A 13,544-nucleotide genomic window follows, 5' to 3' on the forward strand; every position below is an offset into this window, starting at 1 on the left:
GAACTAGAGTGGGGATAAAGAAACGTGGAGATCGGGGGATTACCTTTTGGATGCATTTGACGGATGGTACCAGCCGGAATACACTAGGTCGGTACGACCCCCGTTCCTGGTTTTGACCAACACCTCAGGAGTTGGAAGGCCCACCGCTGACATTTGTTTCACTAGAGACCTGACTGGTGAGGAAACAGGTTATGTAGCAGGATATAGCAATTGTACGCAATACTTTAACCTGACCAGGTGGAACATAATAGCCAGCGAAACAACAAACCAGGGGTTCTTTGAAATAGAGGGTTTGAAGAATCAGACAAGTAGCCAGGACTGGGACCCTAAGAGTAGGTGGCGACGGGGGGCTGAGAGAGAGATTGGGATCGAATCTGACAGCATACAATGGCACTTATTTTGTGTGCGGGCATAAGGCCTATCCCTGGTTGCGTCAGAACTGGAGGGGGTCCTGTTATTTGGAATATGTGCTCCCTTTTGTCAGACGGGTACGCACTTTAACAGAAGTACAGACACCAGGTCAACTAAGATGAGATCTTACCCCGGTAGAGAGACTATTTGGGGTCATGATGCCCCCATTCGGGATAGGACGTACCATGGATGAATTACGTAACCTAGAGAGAGTACTGGAATAGATAGGTAACGACACTGTTGAAGCAATAGAGGGCATAACGGCTGAAATGGTAGCCATACGCACAATGGTACTCCAGAACCGAATGGCCCTAGATTATATACTAGCACAAAGTGGGGGCACATGTGCCTTAATTGGAGCTGAATGTTGCACTTACATTCCCGATAATTCAGAAAACATAACCAACCTTGCTGATCACATAAGCAGGGAGGTAAAGAAGTTATCCACAACAGCAGGAGGATCTGGCTGGTTTGACTGGCTGTTAGGGGGATCCTGGGGGTCCTATCTTATGCATGGAGTAATTATTCTGGTTGTAATAATAATTCTTGCTGTCTGATTATCGGGTGTTTTAATATCTGCTGTAAAGTTATGATGGCTCGACTGATGCCAGCAGCCAGTGCAATCGTCAAAGAAGAAGCACATCTGATGGAAATACCTGAAGACACCAAGGATGAAGAAACAGACGACAATGACACCGACCACTGTCTTTGAAGGGTCGCCTAGAGCTACAAGCAAGGTGGACATACGGAACATCAGGGAAGTAACATACCCCAAAGGACGAATATATGCTACTATCATTGTGGTCATATGCATTTCTTAAACATCCTCCAAGACCAAAAGGGGGAATATTGTTGGAGTGGATTTTTGGACATATATTTGATTGTATACGGGAATAAACATTTGTTTTATTTTCCCCTTTAAATGAATTTTGTAAGGGATAATACTGATGCATGCTTTAAACAGTTAGACTTTAAGGCATGCTGGCCTTGAGTTAATGGAGATTGGAATGTGAGATAATGAACACTGGAGAGTTAAGTGCTGAGAATGTTTGTTTAAACCGGTGTCAAAAGCCTGCACTTGTTTATACTGCCCTGTCACAGTGTAGGATGGGTTATATATCAAAAGCTTAGTCTTCGATAGTAACAGCTTTGTAGTGCTAAAGCATGTGTTGTAAAGTGACGTAATGTGTACGATAAAAGGGCTTCACTGCAGATACAGTTTGAGAAGTTGGTTCAAAGACAGGGGTCTTTAACACTTCTCCCAAAGCTTTGTCTCCGATTTAATAAACCTCTCTTTATATATTATACAGTTTCGGAAATATTTTTCTACAACACTTCCATTTGCCGGACATACTGTCATCTTTGATTCTGGATTCCTTGCACCAGACGTAATTGTTCCTCATTTAATTCCAGTATCTGTTTGCCTTGCGGTTCCCATACCGCCTCTTTGTACCCCTCTCGGAGGGTATCCGTGATTATTCCGTCGATGATTTCCGTTGTCTCGGGATGTATATGATATCCGTCTATGTCTGCTTCTCCCTTGGGTCTGAAGCAGAAGTTAGGAGTAATGAGGACACAGGGGGTGACTCCTCCCCTGCTCTTAATGGTTAACTTGGCTGCCCCCATTCTCACACATCACTCTCCGTTCACTTGCGGGGCAACGATGGTCTCAAGATTGTGTTCGAGAGGAGTGATACTCAGCATGCATCCGTTTGTTTGGTGGAATCTGCAATCATCGTTCGTCATACGTGGCGTACCTCGACATAAAATCACTTGATTATTTTTATAGCAATCAGTTATGTCAATGACTTTGGTACTATTGTTAATTTTAACCACCCGTCTGGCAGGCTGATGGTAACGTAACCGAGTTTGGTTTCTCACTTCATCAATAATATCGATCTGATATAAGGGGTTTCCCTTTGTTACATCATACTGTGGTATGGACAACACAAATCCGATCATATTCACCCTCCCAGTAATACATCTGTATTCTGGCACCCATGCGTGCCTATTCCTTCGTACCTCACATGTGTTATTCAATTCTTTATCTAGAATCCAATTGTTAAGTATGTTGTTAGGAATCCAATCTGATATGTCTCCATTCTGGAGTTGCTCCAAATTATGTTGTATCTCACTTAATATCCAGGCCCCATACACAGAGCAAACTATCTCAGCCTGTAATCGTTTACTTATATCGTTCCCCATTGCGTGGATCAAATTTATTGTCTTGGCTTGCTTCAATAATGTATGGGCCATCTGTAACAGTTCCCCTTCAGTGCCATCTCCCAACCGCGCTTGTAGGGCTTGGTTATCCAAGTCCCTCCCCAGTAAACACCTCAAGACGACGCCATTAAGTGGTTAACCCGGTCGTATATTGCATACAGGCCTATGGAATTCATCATCGTTACCCCTACCGCATAACCTGTAACTCGTGTTTCCAGTATTCCCCTTTTTGTTCGACCTTGCCCTGTTCCATTTCTTACATTAAATCTCAGGGTCGTGGGTTCCGGTCCTTTAAGGATCCATTGTGCCAGGTTCTGGTATAGACTTATAGTTTCATTCCCACAGAAGCTAGGAAAAATGATATCCATTAGGTTTACGATAAGTATTCGCTGACGCACCCCAAATGATATCCTTTCTTTAGATTATTTTATTACTTGCCCCCCCGCCCCCACCTTTGCTCCGTTCTCTTCCCACCCTTCTGTTCTTGCGGGGTGGATTTGGCTGCTTGTTTTGCAGCTTCGTCCGCCCAGGCATGAGCTTCTAAAACTGAAATTCCATCCAGTTGGATATCTGCGCCCTTCCCCTTTTGGTCCTATGAATTTGCTCCTGTCCTCGGAATCTACTGGCGCCCATGGCATCGGCAGCCTGCTGCATTACAACCTTACTTAATACACGATACATAGCCATGCGTTAAAATAAGTTCTGTCCTAGCTCCAGTCCTTGGCTGCTGGGATGCATATTTCGGCAGTCAAATTAAACAAAGCTAGTTCATGTAGTTGTGTCTTTCCTGCATGTGCTATATCTCTCGTAGTCCATCTGTATTATCAGTGCTTGTGTGGGCCTTAAGGTTCCCAGTATCCTGAGTCTCCAGAGTCAAAGTAGCTACTGCAGTTCCATCTCGGTGAGTGTTTTATCTGCAAATTTTAAACATAAAGCCTGGTCATCACCAGGTGTTAGGTTCTGGTCGTTTCATCTTTTATCCATGCATGTTGCGGTCACTCTGTGAAATCGGAGGTAAAGTTAAGTTGGGTTTGTGGACTACACTTCCCCACCGTGGGGTACATTGGCTCTATTGCCAGAGGTGATGGTGCTATGGCTGCGCACTGTACTATCCGTCTGACCCCGTTTTAAACAATCTCTTCCAGCTTATTTATCTTAGCTTTTAACTCTTGAATTTGTTTTGTTTGAATATCTTTCTTTTATTTGTATCAGGCGAGTATTATTACATAGGCTAGTTCTGTTTTATTTTTATTCTGTCTGTCGCACCATTTCCTCTGTTAGGTGAGTCTTTTTTATTCTATAAAGAAATCCAAATTAATAATGTCCAGTATAAAACAGTTGTCGATGGAAAGGGTTAACTCCTTTACAGGTTTGTAAGAAGAGCTGATGTCATTACGTGACTTCGCGTAATCATCCGGAATTTTTTTTTTTAAGTCTTTGTGCCTTCAAAACTTGCTTAGAAATTGGAATCCGTTAAAAAAGCAGAAATCATTAGTAAAGCCGGCATAATAAAAGTCTTCTCATCAGGAAAGACGGCATTTTAGAGTAAACTCCAAAGTTTTCTTCTAATTGCCAAAGATTTTTTTTTGATTGATTTAAAACGAGACCACACATTTTTAATAGCTATTTTGTTTACATAAATCCAATTTTCACACACGCTGTGTACATTCCAACATTTCGTTTTATTTTACGGTCTCGTTCACTGGGCAAATCTTGTGGGGTTTTTTTTCTCTCTCAGCACAAAATCTAAACATCCGTGCCAGTTCCATTTTCTATAAGATTTTAAAAATTCAGTAAGATTCTCGAATTCCCAGTTTTTTTTCTGTGCTGAGTTCGCATAGCTGAGATTTTTTCTCCTCGTTTTTTCAAAACCCTCCTGCTTGTTTAGACTGTTCAGGACTTTTCTTGATAAACAACGTCCTTTTTGGAAATTTTTCAAACTGCAGTGAAGCTTTCTCGTCATTTAAAATCATTATAAATGGAGTGTTTCTTTTACTATTTCAAATTCTTTTTTTTTCCAATTAAACCAATATCTTTTTCACAGCCGATATCAACTAGCATGTCTTTCCATCGCAACGTAGGCTTTGAGGGCTGCTTTTCGTTATCTCAAAATGCTCCAGTTTCAAATTCGTTAAAATGTCTCTTCCAAACTGATAAAGCTTGCTGTTTTTAACATTTTTCAAAAATCCCTTTTACAGCTTCGGAGATAGCTCGCCACTCGCCCAGGAATTTTACCTGATCCCTGAAGGTATTTCTAGATTGTTTCCAAATCTTTTAGTTTTATATCTCCTTTTTTCTTTAAGAGATCAGATTTAATTTAATAATTTTTTTTGAATCAACCTCAGTATTTTGTTGTGCCTTCTCTTAATATCTCAAAATCCTAATTCAAATTTTGTAATTTCAATCTTTATTTAAAACTTTTTTTTTTGAGCTGGAAGCTTTTTTTTTAAAAGGCACTCTTTATCTCATTCCTGGACTAAATTTATGTCTTTCAACCCAATGTAATCAATCATTGCATGTTTTGTTTCGACAAGTAAGTGAGCGTGTCAAATAAATTCTTTTTTTCAACCACCGGGACCATGTATTTTTTATCTTTTACTCAACAAACCTATCCTTTGTGCATTTCCTAGCTCCGTAACTTATCATCCGAATATATCCACACCTGCATTCCCAACATAAAATGTCTTAAAACTTCCCACATACAGGACAACACTACAAAGGGTTTAAAAAAATATTTCACTCTCTTTGGAGAAGTGGGAGGAGCCTAAATTAATAGACAGCGGCACCACTTTTCCAAACAGGCTTTTAAAAAACATGAAAAGATAAAAATTCATTCCGCAGTCAAAAAATCACACAAGGACTCTCACTCAACACCAGACATTCACAAAAGTCTCTCTTCATTCAACAAAGCTTATTAATTAATTTTTTTCTTTGGCCTGCTCTATTTTTGGGTCCATGATTGCCCATTCCCGTGTCGCCCCGCGGTAAAGAAATATTTTATCCTTACACAATTCCTTTTATCCTTACCCAATTCCTCGCGTCGCTCCGCGATTTAGTTTTACACAATTCCTCGCGTCGCCCCGCGATTTAGTGTTGCACAATTCCTCGCGTCGCCCCACAGTAAAAAGGTAGTTTATCTTATCCAGAGCCTAGGCGAGCCAAGTGATATACAAGGTCGACACAGTACCCGACATAAGTAGAAGTTCACTTTACACAATCCCTCTCGCATCGCCCCGCGGTAAAGGTAGTTTATCTTATCCAGAGCTTAGGCGGGCCAAGTGATATACAAGGTCGACGTCATACCTGACTTGGACACTTACTTTCCAAGTTTAAAAAGTATTCGACAGATTGACCTGGATCTCATTCAGACGCTACCTGAGAACCAGCGAGTGGCCAAACTTTCCTCAGACTTTTGGACTAGAGAAAACCGAAGTGGTATTTAACGAATACTCACTCCACTGGCCATTTTCCTTCCGTCTCGTCCAAGGCTAGTTCGGTTCTTAATTCGCAAGCTTTCGGCAGTCGTCCGTTGAGATCCCACTTCTGACACCAATTGTTGATACGGATTTTTTTCCCTCAATCTGTTTCAGCGAATACACTGATTCGAACACTTTAAAGTTTAGTTCAGACTAACGTTATTCAGACTTCATCGATGAAGGGTCTTGCTCTGATAAAAGGGCACCGACTTAATAAGTCTGTCGAATCCATCAGAGCAAGCAAAAATCATTACAAAATCAATACATTTATAAAGTTTGTGAATGGTACCACCCCTTTTCATTGTCCTATCACATCAGCTACCGTGGTATAGATACAAGCTAAATTAGTCATTTACACAGTTAATTAAGCAATGCCCCTAATCATGAGAGAAGATTAAGTCATCTCCAGCTTATCTTTGTTTTGCAGGCAAGGAAGACACAGTTCTGCTTCTCTGGCTTTTCCCACAGTTTAGCTTCTACATCTGTTGCTACATTCCCATGATGAGACGGTTCCTCAAGGTTGTTAAACAAAGACACGTCACTCATTGTTTTCCCCTACACTGAGATCTAAAGAGTCAGCAATAACCATGAGCGGCCATTTTAGAAAGAGTTAATACATTTGAAATTAGTACGGATAATACATATAAAGCTGGTAGCTACAGTGATACAGGTTCTCATGATCTCACTGGGCCCCCGGGTTACATGCTGTCTGATCTCACTGGGCCCAGCCCCGGGTGACACACTGTCTGGTCTCACTGGGCCCTGGTTTGACACTGTCTGATCTCACGGGCCCACTCCCGGGTTGCACATTGTCTGATCTCACTGGGCCCACCCCCGGGTTGCAAAATGTCTCATTTCACTGGGCCCATCCTCGGGTTAGACACTGTCTGATCTCACTGGGCCCACCCCCGGGTGACACACTGTCTGATCTCACTGGGCCCACCCCCGGGTTACACACTGTCTGATCTCACAATCCCAGCCCCGGGTTACACACTGTCTGATCTCACAGGGTCCCCGGGTTACACACTGTCTGATCTCACTGGGCCCACCCCTGGGTTACACATTGTCTCATCTCACTGGGCCCACCCCTGGGTTACACACTGTCTGATCTCACTGGGCCCACCCCCGGGTAACACACTGTGTGATCTCACTGGGCCCACCCCCGGGTTACACACTTTCTGATTTCACTGGGCCCACCCCGCGGGTTACACACTGTCTGATCTCACTGGGCCCACCCCTGGTTACACACTATCTGATCTCACTGGGGCCACCCCCGGGTTACACACTATCTGATCTCACTGGGCCCACCCCCGGGTTACACACTATCTGATCTCACTGGGCCCAACCCCGGGTTACACACTGTCTGATGTCACTGAGCCCACCCCCGGGTTACACACTGTCTGATCTCACTGGGCCCACCGCCGGGTTACACACTGTCTGATCTCACTGGGCCCACCCTCGGGTTACACACTGTCTGATCTCACTGGGCCCACCCCCGGGTTACACCCTGTCTGATCTCACTGGGCCCCCGGGATACACACTGTCTGATCTCACTGGGCCCACCCCCGGGTTACACACTGTCTGATCTCACTGGGCCCACCCCCGGGTTACACACTGTCTCATCTCACTGGGCCCACCCCCGGGTTACACACTGTTTGATCTCACTGGGCCCACCCCCGGGTTACACACTGTCTGATCTCACTGGGCCCACCCCCGGTTACACACTATCTGATCTCACTGGGGCCACCCCCGGGTTACACACTATCTGATCTCACTGGGCCCACCCCCGGGTTACACACTATCTGATCTCACTGGGCCCAACCCCGGTTTACGCACTGTCTGATCTCACTGGGCCCACCCCCGGGTTACACACTGTCTGATCTCACTGGGCCCACCCCTGGGTTACACACTGTTTGATCTCACTGGGCCCACCCCCGGGTTACACACTGTCAGATCTCACTGGGCCCACCCCCGGTTACACACTATCTGATCTCACTGGGGCCACCCCCGGGTTACACACTATCTGATCTCACTGGGCCCACCCCCGGGTTACACACTATCTGATCTCACTGGGCCCAACCCCGGTTTACGCACTGTCTGATCTCACTGGGCCCACCCCCGGGTTACACACTGTCTGATCTCACTGGGCCCACCCCTGGGTTACACACTGTCTGATCTCACTGGGCCCACCCCCGGGTTACACACTGTCTGATCTCACTGGGCCCACCCCCGGGTTACACCCTGTCTGATCTCACTGGGCCCCCGGGATACACACTGTCTGATCTCACTGGGCCCACCCCCGGGTTACACACTGTCTGATCTCACTGGGCCCACCCCCGGGTTACACACTGTCTCATCTCACTGGGCCCACCCCCGGGTTACACACTGTTTGATCTCACTGGGCCCACCCCCGGGTTACACACTGTCTGATCTCACTGGGCCCACCCCCGGTTACACACTATCTGATCTCACTGGGGCCACCCCCGGGTTACACACTATCTGATCTCACTGGGCCCACCCCCGGGTTACACACTATCTGATCTCACTGGGCCCAACCCCGGTTTACGCACTGTCTGATCTCACTGGGCCCACCCCCGGGTTACACACTGTCTGATCTCACTGGGCCCACCCCTGGGTTACACACTGTCTGATCTCACTGGGCCCACCCCCGGGTTACACACTGTCTGATCTCACTGGGCCCACCCCCGGGTTACACACTGTCTCATCTCACTGGGCCCACCCCCGGGTTACACATTGTCTCATCTCACTGGGCCCACCCCCGGGTTACACACTGTCTCATCTCACTGGGCCCACCCCCGGGTTACACACTGCCTCATCTCACTGGGCCCACCCCCGGATTACACACTGTCTCATCTCACTGGGCACTCCCCAGGGTTACACACTGTCTGATCTCACTGTTCCCAGCCCCTGGTTACACACTGTCTGATCTCCGTGGGCCCCGGGTTACACACTGTCTAGGCCCAGTGATAGTATCAATATCTCCCACATGTCCCAAAGCCCCAGCTCCGGGCCTGTGTTATGTTCTGGGTTTCCTCTCACAGTAAAATCGCGGCTCCCCGCCTGAGATTGCAAATTGTGAGCGGTGCGGCCGGGATTTTACTGCGCCACTTTCTCCGCCGGATGAAGACTGAGCCCCCGCCCTCCTTCCATCCCTGGGCCGTGCCCTGTACTGTGAGCCGGGATCTGATGCTGACAGTAAGCGGCCCTCTTTCCCCGCTCAGTTACAACCCCTTACTGTTAGTTTACAGCCTCAGACCTGACACTGCGTCATTTTCTTCGCTGTCCCGGCCCCGCCTACAAAGCCCCTGAGCCCAGCAGCGGGAATGCTTCAATGTGAGAGAATAAAGAGAGAAGGTGCTGGGAACAGTCAGCCTGAGAGCTCAGGCAGTGTGTGGGGGGAGAGAGAGAGAATGGACCTGAGGGAAGCTCATTGTCATTGGCCTGACATTCAGGGGCAGGGGCCTTTACCTGCTGCTGGGGGCAGTGCAGCTGAACCCTAACATCTGTGCTTGGGCAAAAGATAAAAGTTTACGGGTTTGGGGTAATATATTAGCACGGATAGAGGATTGGGTGACAAACAGAAAACAGAGAGTCGGGATAAATGGTTTATTCTCTGGTTTGCAATCAGTAACTCGTGGAGTACCGCAGGGATCAGTGCTGGGACCCCAACGATTTACAATCGATATTAACGACTTGGAAGAGGGGACTGAGTGTAACGTAGCCAAGTTTGCTGATGATACAAAGATGGGAGGAAGGGTAATGTGTGAGGAGGACATAAAGAGACTGCAGGAGGACATAAGCAGGCTAAGTGAGTGCGCAAGAATTTGGAAGATGGAGTATAATGTTGGAAAGTGTGAGGTCATGCACTTTGGCAGAAAAAAATCAAAGAGCAAGTTATTATTTAAATGGAGAAAGATTGCAAAGTGCTGCAGTACAACGAGACCTGGGAGTACTTGTGCATGAAACACAAAAGGATAGTATGCATGTACAGCAAGTGATCAGGAAGGCCAATGGATACTTGGCCTTTATTGCAAAGTGGTAGGAGTATAAAAGCAGGGAAGTCTTGTTACATCTGTACAGTGTATTGGTGAGGCCACACCTGGAATACTGTGTGAAGTTTTGGTTTCCATATTTACGAAAGAATATACTTGCTGTGAAGGCAGTTCACAGAAGGTTCACTAGGTTGATTCCAGAGATGAGGGGATTGACTTTTGAGGAAAGGTTGAGTAGGTTGTGCCTCTACTCATTGGAATTCAGATAAATGAGAGGTGATCTTATAGAAACCGATAAGATTATGAGGAAGCTTGACAAGGTGGATGCAGAGAGGATGTTTCCACTGATGGGAGAGACTAGAACTAGAGGGCATGATCTTCAAATAAGGGGCCGCCCATTTAGAACTGAGATGAGAAATGTCTTCCCTCTCAAAGGGTTGTGAATCTAAGGAATTCGCTGCCTCAGAGAGCTGTGGAAGCTGGGATATGAAGAAAATGACTCTTTCTGTCTTAAATTTATTTAAGCAATAAGTGGATAAGGGGTTATGGGGAGCGTGTAGGGAAGTGGAGCTGAGTCCATGATTGGATCAGCCACGATCATATTAAATGGTGGAGCAGGTTCAAGGGGCTTGATGGCCTACTCCTGCTCCTATTTCTTATGTTCTTATTTATTGAAAATATATAGGACTGTTTCCTGACTGAACATGTTAATGAAGTAACTGAGGAAAATCATATTTTGGATGTGGTGTTTAGTAGTGAGCCTGAGAACTATGAAAGACTGTATTGGGCCACTGAATGGTGTTCAAGGACAGGTTACAAAGCACTCTGAGTATGGCGGAAATACCTTGCATCAGTCTTCACCCTTGAAGATCATGCTCAAATATAAGAATTTAATAATACTAGTTTTTCTCAGTAACATTAACACAGATAAGCATATTGTTTTCGAAAAAATTAAGAACTTAAACATATAAAGAGCAGCCACCCGAGGGTCCTCCGGGAGATGGGACATGTGCTGTGTGACGGTCCTCCAGGAGATGGGACATGTGCTGTGTGAGCCCCTCCGGGAGATGGGACATGTGCTGTGTGAGCCCCTCCGGGAAATGGGACATGTGCTATGTGAGGGTCCTCCGTGAGATGGGACATGTGCTGTGTGAGGGTCCTCCGGGAGATGGGACATGTGCTGTGTGAGGGTCCTCCGGGAGATGGACATGTGCTGTGTGAGCCCCTCCGGGAGATGGGACATATGCTGTGTGAGGGTCCTCCGGGAGATGGGACATGTGCTGTGCGAGCCCCTGGCCTTCATGTTTAATAGCTCACTGCAATCTGGAATGATTCCTACAGATCGGAAGGAGGTTAAAGTAATCCTCATTTTTACAACAATGTGACAAGGCAGACCTGGGTAACTATAGGTATATCAGTTTAATATCAGTAATAGGTAAGATGCTTGAAATAATCATAAGGGATGCATTACATGAATTGGATAGGGGGGGACATATTAGGGACACCGAACATGGCTACATTAAAAAAAAAAGTTCATATCTCGCAACTCTATTTGTATTTTTTGAAGAAGTTACAAAGTTAGTGGATGAGGGACGCCCAGTAGACATTGTCTACTTAGATTTCCAAAAACCTTTTGATAAGGTACCACACAAGAAGCTTCTCTAAGATCGGAGCCTCTGGTATTAGTGAAATATATTGAGCTGGATACAGAACTGTCTGGCAGGATGCAGGTAAAGAGCAGTTATAGATGGATTTGGATCTGTTTGGAGTGCAGTCACCAGTGGTGTCCTGCAGGGATCAATGCTGGAACTGTTGCTTTTCACTATTTTTGTTAATGATCTGGATTTTGGGGTTGGGGCCACAATTTTGAAATGATACCAAGATCTGTGCGAGTGCTGGAACTGTAGAAGTGGCTCGTCTGATTCAGGCAGATCTTAAAGTGTTGGGACACAGGCCTCATGACTGGAAAATGATGCATAACTTACATAAGTTCAGTGTTATGCATGTGGGCAGGGCAAATGCTCAACATTCATACACCCTCCAGGGAAAGGCATTAAAGATGGTGGAGATAGAAAGAGATTTAAACATTCTAGTGAATACATGCTTAAAGGTACACGAGCAAAGCAGTGTAGCGACAGCTGGAGCAAATAGGGTGTTGGGGTGTATCCATAGGACAATGGAGTATAAGACGAGGAGTACTGTTTTGTCCTTATACAAGACCTTAGTCAGGCCACACTTGGAATACTGTGTCCAGTTTTGGTCTGCTCACATGGTTGGTGATATTGAGGTTCTAGAAAGGGCCACGAGACTAATTCCAAATCTAAAGCGTCTGAGTTATCAAGGTAGGTTAAAAGAGTTGGGACTCTTTACCTTAGAGCAGTGTAGACTTAGGGCGATATGATTGATGTTTATAAGATATTGAAGGTGAAAGAGAGTGTTCCAGCTGACCGTTTATTTCAATTAATTTGGTTAGACAGGACCAGTGGACACAAATTTCAGTTGTATCAGGCTAGATCTCGGTTCGACATCAGGAGGTGGTTCTTTTCCCAAAGAACAGTAGACCTCGGGAAGAAGCTGCCCTCTCATGTGATGGATGCAGACTCACTGAATTCCTTCAAGTAAAAGCTGGATTTGTTTCTGGCTGCGGCAGAGATTAATACTTACAGAAGGTAGGTACTGCAGGGAATTTAATGGCCAGAGTGATCTCCTGGACTAGTTTCGATCACTTAGATGACTTGAAGAGGAATTTCCCAGATTTTATTTTCCAAAATTGTCCTAAGTTTGTTTGTAATCAGTACTTTTGCCTCTCCCAGGAGATCAATTGGACTCGGGTGGAGTGGAGTGTATGCGCTGTGACAGGCTTGGTGGACCAGATGGTCTTTACCTGTGCATCATTTATCGTATGTATTAAAACGTTTCCTCTACACTGTCCCATCGAACAATCCCAGGGCATGTACAGCACTGATTAGATTCAAATTAAAGCACCTCTACATTATCTCATCAAACAATCCCAGGGCATGTACAGCAGGTACAGCACGGCTTAGATACAGAATAAATCTCAGGCCCCGAATAAGACCCCACAGGCCCCGTGGTGACAGGCCCAGGTGAGCTGGGTCAATGACGGCCATCTTGCACATGGCGGGATCAGGGCGCATGCGCGGCCATCTTGGTTCAGGAACAGAGAGTGGGTGGGGCTTCAGGATCACTGTTCCCAACTGGGTCCCAGTGCCCGGGAGATGGAGCATCCTGGCCAACACATTTTTCATCATCTTAGAATCAGAGACTAGTTACAACATGGAAGGAGGCCACTTGTCCCGTCGAGCCCATGCCGGCTATCTGCAAGAGCTTCTGCTAATCCCACTCTATCTACTCTGTCCAGACCTCTCATGATTTTGAACACCTCTGTCAAATCTCCTCTTAA

The 13,544-nt window shown here is 45.9% G+C and overlaps 1 protein-coding gene across 1 annotated transcript in view; it reads right to left on the reverse strand.

Moving 5' to 3' along the window:
• Positions 1–1,689: 1,689 nt before the first annotated feature.
• The window catches only part of LOC139239593 (zinc finger protein 436-like), a 28,393-nt gene continuing 16,538 nt past the window's right edge, over positions 1,690–13,544 (reverse strand). The window contains exon 4 of the transcript XR_011588681.1: positions 1,690–2,168. The gene's annotated coding sequence lies outside the window, so the exon portion shown is untranslated. The remainder of the gene's footprint in view (positions 2,169–13,544) is intronic.

The sequence above is a fragment of the Pristiophorus japonicus genome, chromosome 28 (assembly GCF_044704955.1).
Source record: "Pristiophorus japonicus isolate sPriJap1 chromosome 28, sPriJap1.hap1, whole genome shotgun sequence".
Lineage (NCBI taxonomy): Eukaryota > Metazoa > Chordata > Chondrichthyes > Pristiophoridae > Pristiophorus > Pristiophorus japonicus.